Below are 9,650 nucleotides of genomic sequence, written 5' to 3'. Positions count from 1 at the left end.
GCTGATCTATTGGGAGCTCACCAAGGCTAGCTGGACTGTGACTGAAAAAGCCTGGGATAAAACCGGACTCTCTGATCATGGACTGATGAGAAGCCAAGGTCAATGGCAAGGGGTTTTGATCCTACTTCATGTTCCGGCTTGATGGGAGCCTAGCCAGGTTGGATGTTCACCTTCCTAGACATGGATGGAGGGGGGAGGACCTTGGACTTTCCACAGGGCAGGGAACCACGACTGCTCTTCGGATTGGAGAGGGAGGGGGAAAAGAGTGGAGGGGGGAGAAGAGTGGGGGGAGGGGGAGGGAAATGGGAGGCGGCGGAAACTTTTTTTTCTTATTCTCAATAAAAAAAAAGATTCTCTGTATTTTCCATCTTTGTACGCTTTATTTTAACCTCTATTTCATTTATTTTTACTTTTATTTTATATTCTCTGTATCTCTTTGACCTGGAATAACTCTGTAGACCAGGCTCTCCTTGAACTCTCAGAGATCCACCTGTCTCTGCCTCACAGGCATTGGGATCAAAGGCGTGTGCTACCACACCTTGAAGTCACAGAGGTCAATCTCCCTCTGCCTCCCAAGTGTTGGGATTAAAGGTGTGTACTACCACACCCAACTACTCTCTTTCTTATTTTTGTTTTTTCTTTAAGAACTTTAACTTTTAGTCTGCATATATTTTTAACACTGTAAATCATTCAAAAATTTTGTCTTTGACGCTCTCTTTACTGTATCTCTCTCTGTTTTTCTGACCACATGAGTCTTTAATTTACCAAGCAATCTCAGTAGGAGTAAAGCCGTGGCTTTGCCGGCTAGATGTAGCCCATTCCTTAGCTTTCTGCCATTCCAACGTTGTGGCTGAGGTACCGCATTCAGTGCCACAAGTCTACAGTGTTTCAAGGTCCTTGCCATCAAACAAGCTGCAACAGACGACACTCAAGTCCTCTCTCTGTAGCTGGCCCTCCTGCCTCAAACAGAGTTTGCCCTGGCAGGACGGCCCAGAAAGCCGGCATTTTAAAACAACACAGGTTTTTTTCCTGCTACAGCTGAAAACAAACAAGCATTCAGTTGGCTTTTCATCAACACCATTTAAATGTTTTGTGGCAGGACCTCTTAAGAGCTGCCGGGTTTTGGAGCTGAAGCTGAGTCAGGAAGCCTCTCTTAGATGAGGTGCTTGCTTGCCTCTAGCAAGCAGAGCAGACCCAAGAAATTGCTGCTACCATGTCAGGCACCATTTTGTAGTGATAGACACTCCCACATCACCTGACTCAAAAACAAAAACAAAAACAAGAAAAGCCATGGAAGACCGGGCATGGTGGTACACATTTGTAATCCCAACACTTGGGTGGTAAACAGGTGTGTGTGAATGAATTCAAAGCTAGCCTGGTCTATATAGTGAGTCAGTCAGAACTACATAGTGAGACTTCGTCTCAAATAAATAAAACTAAAATGTTTGTTTTGTAGATCTAGAACAGAAATATTTGTTTCCCAAATAAATAGACTTCTTTCCTGTTTTTGTTTTGTTGTTTTTGAACACGGGATTTGTCTTTGTAGCCCTGACTGTCCTGAACTGAATCTGCAGACCAGGCTGGCCCCAAACTCAGAGATCTGCCTGTCTCTTTCTGCCTCCTGAGTGCTGGGATTAAAGGCGTGTGCCACACACCTGACCTAAATAGATATCTTTGTTATATGACATTTTCGGAAATTTGCTTTTCCTCCCTTCTTCAGGGAATGTCCTAGTTTACTTTCTATTCCAGTGATAAACACTGTAACCTAAAGCAGCTCGCAAAGAAAAGGATTTTTTCATTTTACAGCTTATAGGCCATTTATCAGAGAGAGCACTCCAGCAGTGTGGGAACTTAAAGCAGAAGTCATGAAGGAATACTGCTTTCTAGCATGTTCCTAGGCTTACCTGCATGCCTATCTGTCTTATGCAATCCAGACCCACCTGTCCACAGAGGTTGGGTTCTCATACATCAATAAGTTTATTCAGAAAAATGCCACCATACAGCCATGCCCAGTCTGATGGATGCAATTCTTCATTTTAAGTTCCTCTTCCCCATATATCAAATTGAAACTAAACCAGTATAGGAAGTAATTTGTAAGTGGGTTGAATCTACTAGCCTGCCAGTTTTCCAGAGCTAAGGAATGGAATGTTAAGAAGAGTCCAAAGGTCATTGTTATTGAAATAAAAATTTAAACTTACTGTGAAAAGAAAATGTGCATAGAGGGGGCTGGAGAGATGGCTCAGCGTTAAGAGCACTGTTTGCTCTTAATAAAGGTCCTGAGTTTAATTCCCAGCAACCACGTGGTGGCTCACAACCATTTGTAATGAGATCTAGTGCCCTCTTCTGGCCTACAGGCATACTTGCAGACAGAATACTGAAAATACTGTATACATAATAAATAAATAAATCTTTAAAAATGTGCATAGATTATATCTAAACATAGATAAGCAAATTGGTTATCTTGTTGAACATACTAGTAACAGAGAAACCACAAGTGAAGCAGTGGGCATGTGAAAGGCCTACTGCCAAAGACTGGGAAATTAGGTGTTAGGATTCTGTGCAGGAGAGAGCTCTTGGCGGGAGAGTCCAAACCATGTTAGGTGAGAGACACACACGTCATGCAGACAGAGCTTACGTGGGAAGTTTTAGTGAGAGAAAGGGAATGGAAAAGGATAAAAGTGAGGAAAGAGACCGGCCTCTGGGGATAGGAGCTGTGGAAAAGGAGGGAGAAAGGGAAAGAAGGAGATACAAATAGAGGAAGAAGACAGGGAAGTAGGTGGAGTTTCTCCTTTTAAAGGGACAGGGGTGTCAGGTCCTCAAGGGCCAGGGCCAAGTGTATGTTGATGCTAATATTAGGAACCTTCAGCTAGTGGTTGATCATGGTGGTGCATGGCTCAAAAGGCAGAGGTGGATGTCTATAAGTTCAAGACTAGTCTGAGCTACATAGTTCCAGTCTAGCCAGGGTTACACAGAGAGATCTTATTTAAAAATAACCTTCAAATATTTTTACAAGAAAAGTCCAGGCATAACTTAGTTGTAAAGATATTCAAAGGATGGAGAAGGATGTAAGTGATTATGTAAGCATATTCCTTATAGTTCCAGAAAAGTTAAGTATTTGCAATGTGGAATTGTGCAGGAATTTTGATGAAGTAGTTTGGAGTATCTGGCTTTGCAGCTTATTAGTAATATATAGGGATCGAAAAACAAACACCATTAAAATAGTTTCACCTCTTTTTTTCTCCCTTATGTCCTCTGTGCCTTTTATAAAACCATCCATTCTTGACTTAGTCACATAATCCTTCCATCCCTAGCCAGAACCACTGCCTTCTACAGTTAATCCAGAGCATCAAGCACTCTCTTCTGATTCTAAATATTCAGGGAAAAGAGATTAGCCCTTAGTTTTTAGAGACTCGCAGTCTATTTCAAGAAATGTTATTTTAAATAAGGTATAGCTTTGTTAGTATAGTTTTTTGTTGTTGTTATTTTATTTTTTGTTTTTCAAGACAAAGTTTCTGTATGTAGCTGTCCTGAAAGTCACTCTATAGACCAGGCTGGCTTTGAATTTAGAGATTTGTCTGCCTCTGCCTCCTAGGTGCCAGGATTAAAGGTGTGAGCTGCCACCACCCAGTCGGTATAATAATTTTTAAATGGAGCTAGATGTTGAAAAAGTTCTATGTTTTGTTTTTGGAGAGAAACATTGGTTTTGTAGTTCTGGAGTTTAAAACATTAAGCTTGTACTATATCATGTCTTTTTTTACAAGTTGTTTCTTATAGTATATCAAGCAATCCTCACACTGGGTAAATATGAAAGTAAATGATAAGAGAAAGTGTTGTGGCCATCTGTGAATGGAAGCTTTCTTTGTCATGTTTCTACCATTCTGAGTAGATGAGTACAATAGTGATAAACTATCATCTGACAAACAGGCCAAGCAAATGATCTGTCCTTAACAGTGTGTTCTTGTGAGCGAGACTGCACTTTAGTTTCCCGGCTGCCCAGACCCGAGTAATTCCACAAAAACTCTATTAATTCCAACACTGTTTGGCCAGCGCCTTAGGTTTATTCCTACCTAACTCTTCTAGCTTAAATTAACACATTTCTGTTCATCTGTGTATCGTCACTAGGCTGTGAGTTACTGGTAAGGTTCTGGTGTCTTTCTCCTTTGGCAGCTACATGGCATCTCTTTGACTCCGCCTACTCTTCTATATATGTCTCTGTTCAGATTTCCCACCTGTCTTTACTCTGCTAAGCCATTAGCCAAAAGAACTTTTTTCAGCAACCAATAAAAGCAACACATATACAGAAGGACATCCCACATCATGTTCTGAAGCCACACTTTTTATTTTTTAATTTTATTGATTCTTTTTGGATTTTACATCATGTATCCTGATTCTACTCACCTCCCTGTTCCCTTGCCTCTGGCATCTGTCCTTTTGACCCCACCCCCACCCCCTCACAAAAAAATTAAAAGTATAGTGTCAAAACAAAGACAAAGGAAAAAAAAGGAAATCTCTGCATGGAAGCCATAGTGTTCCCCATGAGTCATACAGTATACCCCTTAGTCCATACATCTTGTAAGTATTCTTTGCAATGGTTCATTGATCGGTTCGATACCTCTGGCTTCTGCTGTTCTACCAATACTATTATTTGTTATTCAAATAATATTTGAATTATTAATATTCCTCCTTGGGACTCCTCCTAGATATGTATTGTATAGCCCGAATTCTAATTGTCTTGATAAATAAAACCCAGACTCAGATATTAGGGGGTGAAAGCTGAAGGACCAGAGAAGCAGTGCGGCCAGCCGCTAGAGAAACCTTTTACCTCTACCAATGCTCAGACAGAAGGGGAGATCCTGTCCTCAGTCTGTCTCCTCAAACTTTGTCCTCAGACTGCAACTTTCTCCACTAAATCTTGTACCACACTGGGTTCCTGTCTCCTCTCACCTTATATTCCTCTCTCTTCCCAGCCATATCCCTCCTGTCTCCACCTCCCTAGTGCTGGGATTAAAGGTGTGTGGTTCCCAAGTGCTGTGATCACCCTTGTGTGAGCTCTTTCTCTTTTAGACAGATTCAATCTTAATATAGCCATGATGGCCTTGAACCAACAGAGATCCCTCTGCCTCTGTCTCCTGAGTACTGGGACTAAAGGTATGTGCCACCACTCCCTGGTCACTAGTAGCTTAGTCTGCACTCTGATCTTCAGGCAAACTTTATTTCTTAAAACATGAACAAAATATCCCTACATTCCCTTTTTATAAAAGGAAAATTCTAAAATAAAAGGGCTATAACTAACATAAGAAAAATTATATATAATAAGTACAATAACTGTATAAAATATATACAGACAGATCAACATTGTGTAGTCCATTTGCATTTGACAAATTCAGAGAAAATACTCCATTATCTGTCCTATTTTAGTGAGTTCAAAGTCTTGTACCTAATTTACTTTATATCATAACTTGCATTACCATCCAAAGCTATCTTTTGGTGCCTCCCAACATAGTAAATTTCTTTTCTGCATCTGGTAAACAGTGAAACTATAACCATCTAGTCTGTCTAGTCTTCAGCTCCCTCAGAGACCTGGGAAAGGAAACATCATTAACGAGTAAGCAGGAAGTACAAGTAAGCAACTTCAAAAAAAAATTCGCCTTTTATCTTCAGATGTCTCATTTGTCCAGTGTTCTTTGGATTTCTTGGCTGGGTACCTTTATTCTCCTGAAAAGACAGAAACAAAACCATACCCCAACCCTAATTTAGGGGAGATTTTCTTTTGGCAAGTTATTTCTGATGAAATGAAAAGCATTTGTTAGTGTTATAGGTTAGTTTAGATTAAACAGCCATGCTGTTTGATGAACTATCATCTCTTCTAACTAAGAGGTGTCTCTTGTACAAATCATATCTTTATCCATCTTGATTGTATCCATAGCTTTTCTTCTCCTGTGAAAACAAAAGCAAAACCTTCCTCAACATAATATATGTCCTGGTTTTCCATTCTGAAGTCAATAAATCTTTAAAGTTTACTGGCTAATTTAATACCTTAGTTTTTTTTTTTAAGTATCCAATGTCTTCGGCAGCGATAGTTGCTTTCTCATTGGTATTTAGAAAATTCGAAGTTAATAAAGCGTTATACAGTCTATTTCTGGGGGTATTTATCATCCCTTTCTGTTTATTTAACACATCCTTTAGAGTTCTATTTGATTTTTTATAACCTCCTGCCCTGTAGAGTTGTGTGATACATGTGTAATATACTTTATATTAAATAAGCAAAAATGTGTTTCATTTTCTTAGAGACATGTGCTGGAGTATTGTCTGTCTTTATTTATAGGTATACCCATGATGGCCATAACTTCTAGAAAATGTATGATTACTGAATTAGCCTTTTCCAAACTCAAAGCAGTTGCCCATTGAAAACCTGAATAGGAGCTGGGCAGTGGTGGCACATGTCTTTTATCCCAGCACTCAGGAGGCAGAGTCAGGAGGATCTCTGTGAGTTCGAGACCAGCCTGGTAGGTCTACAAGAGCTAGTTCCAGGACAGGCTCCAAAGCTACAGAGAAACCCTGTCTTGAAAAACAAAACAAACAAACAAAAAGAATGAAAGAAAGTCTGAATAGGTATCAATGGTGTAGTGTACATATTTTAGTTTTTCAAATGCTACAAAATGGAACACCCATATGCCAGATTTCATTCCTTTGAGTACCCTTTGGGTTGTTACTTGCTGCAGGTAGTGTGTTTGATTGTTTAAAGAACAAGTCGGACATTTTCATATAATTTTAGTGGCTTGTTGCCAGGTGATGGAAGAGTCTTTTTTTAATACCTTTGGTATTGACATGATTTTTTTTTTTATGAAATTGTGGGTCCTTCAACACATTTCCCATCAATAATCTAATCTCCTTTGTTTAGCTTTTTTCCTGACCATTTTCCGTAATAACTTGCAATCATCACTCTAAACAAAGACAAACATCCATAATCTGGTTTGGGGGTTTCTTTGTTTTTTTGTTTTTTGAGGGGATGGGGAGGGATGTGAGCATAGTTTTCTAGGCTATTTCCTGCTGATTGGAGGTACTGGTAATCTTTGGGGGACCCTGAGAAAATTTAGGAGTATGATAAATCCTGACTGGAGTATTCTATGATGCTGAATCACCTCAACTAGTCACTTTGAAGTCGTTATGGATGTAGAACTTGGGGAACTGCAGCAGAGGCACTCCAAGAAGTTGGATCATCTGGGCAGTCTGTTCCTATTGGAGATTTTTAAGGGGAGGGCCATCTTCCTTGATCAAACCTGATTTTTCTTATCCCAGAATGAACCCACAGCCTCTCATTTCTTATGCATATAAAAGCAGAACCTCTTTGCCAAAGTAACGTACCTTTTGACTTAAATTTTGAAGTCAAGATATTTTTAAAATAAATAGGTTTGTTTAATTCAACACTTTTTATAATCAAATGTCTTTAGCAGCTGTTGCTCCTTCCTCAGCAGTCAAACAATTCAAAGATAACACATTATCATACAGTATTCAGACTCTGTACTTTCTATCTTTACTAGGCTTTTTTTTTTATTATTATTCTATCTCTTTTTAAAGGACTTTCTCCATCCTTTTTCTTTCCCAAGCCTACATATATTTTTAAACACACAGTTAACTGCTCAGGTGAGGTGCAGTGCCAGTTTTCTCACTCTTATGACTTTATGACCCCAGACCCAGCTCTCCCACCCACCACAGTTAACAAGGGTTTGGGGAGAAGAGAGGTCTTCTCTCCCTTGCCCACGTAACTATATAACAAATGAGGGATGGAGCTTGAACTCCCATGCGCTATCACCAGGTCTGATCACCTGCATCTGTGTCAACAACCTCAACTATGCTGCCCAGACTAGGTGTAGAGCCCACTCTACCGAGTACTCAAGCCAGTGAGGGGCCAGATCAGCTCTCCCACTCTCGTGACCCTGAGACCAGCTTTTCCCACGTGCTGTAGGTTGGGAAGGGGAATAAGGGTATCTTTCCATTGCCAACATCACTGCATGACAGATAGTGGAGCTAGTTCTGCCACTCTCAAGCCTTCAGGGTTGGCTCACTTGCACTCATACTGCCAGGGCCAACTCTACTGTGCTGCCCAGGTGAGGTACAGGACCCACTCTCCCAAATGCTGCAGTTGGTGACAGGTAGGAGGACCAGTTCTCCCTAGAGCTGCAGCCAGTGAGGGGCATGGCCAACTCTGCAGCTCTGTCCTCACTGCTTTCTGTGGCAAACCTCATCACTGACTTGGACTATGGCAGGGTCATGGACCCACACATAGCCTCCCACAGCAACCCATGCCAGGGCAACACCATGTTCCTGGGTGGCAATTCAGGCTACTCAGATCTATATGGCCATGCAGATGCTCAGTCCTTGGGCATTAAAATGGCCCTAGGTGACAGCCCAGACCCCTGACATCCACGTGGCTCTTGGTGGCAATACCAGCCATGAATATCCACACAGACCCCAGCTGCTGTTGGACCATGGATCCAGACATGGTCCTTTGCAGCAGCCTTGACCTGGATGGCACTATGGCTCCAGTTAGCAGTGCAGGTCACTCAAACTGGCATGGACCTAGAGGCAGTGGATACCACATAATCTTAAGCAGAATCCAACTAAGTAGGTCTGGCTATGTAGGTCACACTATGTAGAATTCACTGTGTAGACCAGGTTGGCCTTGAACTCACACAGAGATCTACCTGCCTCTGCCTCCCAAGTGCTGAAATTAAAGGCATTCGCCACCATTTCTGGCAGGTGTTTTCCTTGTTAAAAAATACATTTGAGTGCTAGAGAAATGGCTCAGTCCTTAATACTGCTTCTTGTGTAATTATCAGGACCTGAGGTCCATCTTCAGCATCCACAAAACAAGGGGCAGCAGTGCACACCTGTGATTTCAGTGTTGGGTAGATGGAAACATGAGGGCTCTGGCCCAGCCAGCCTACTGGAATTGGTGAGCTTCAAGTTCAGTGAGAAATTTTGTCTAAAAATACAAGGAGAGTGACTGAGGTACACACAGTGTCACCCTGTGTTTTCGGTGTACAATATATGCACACACGAAGTCAACTAGATAAAGCTTTCCTTTTTAACTTTAACTTATTCAACTGGAAATAATCTCAAAACATTATACACCTCCTTAGTAAACAGACATTTCAGTTATATTTTACAAAGATGGATAAATCAGACAAAATTATTTGTTTGATTAATTTGGAATAATTGCACCAAAGGGAAAGTAATTAACAGTTTTGTATTTTGAGATGACTGGTTACAGGTTGTATTTTAGAGATAAGACTTAAACTTAATTTTAAGTCTTTTTTTTTTAAAGGCTAGGTTTTACTGTGTGATACTGAGTAGCCTAGAATGATAGTAAACTTTAGAGAAATTATGTAATTACAGTCAATTTACTAAAACAGAGATGTTGCCCATCATGGTTGCACAACACCTGTAATGTTCTACTTTAGAGGCAGAAGCATGAGGATTACAGCAAGTTTTAGGCCAGCCTGGTTTGCAGTGCAATTTTAAGATCAGTTACAATAGCAAGGCCCTTTCTCAAATAAAACCCAACAGCAACAGGGGAAAAAAAAAAAAAAAAAAAACAACCTCAAAAGGAAAAAAGTTTCCAAAGAATTTATGAAAGTAGTTGCATA

General features: G+C 40.6%; 1 protein-coding gene across 9 annotated transcripts in view; it reads left to right on the top strand.

Moving 5' to 3' along the window:
• The window catches only part of R3hdm1 (R3H domain containing 1), a 137,030-nt gene that overhangs the window by 108,930 nt on the left and 18,450 nt on the right, over positions 1-9,650 (top strand). The gene's annotated exons all lie outside the window — the stretch shown is intronic.

This window comes from Alexandromys fortis, unplaced genomic scaffold (genome assembly GCF_014885135.2).
Source record: "Alexandromys fortis isolate MF-2015 unplaced genomic scaffold, M_Fortis_MF-2015_v1.1 scaffold_109, whole genome shotgun sequence".
Taxonomy (NCBI): domain Eukaryota; kingdom Metazoa; phylum Chordata; class Mammalia; order Rodentia; family Cricetidae; genus Alexandromys; species Alexandromys fortis.
Note: the sequence above shows the minus strand (reverse complement) of the source record. Positions and strands in the feature narration are given on the sequence as shown.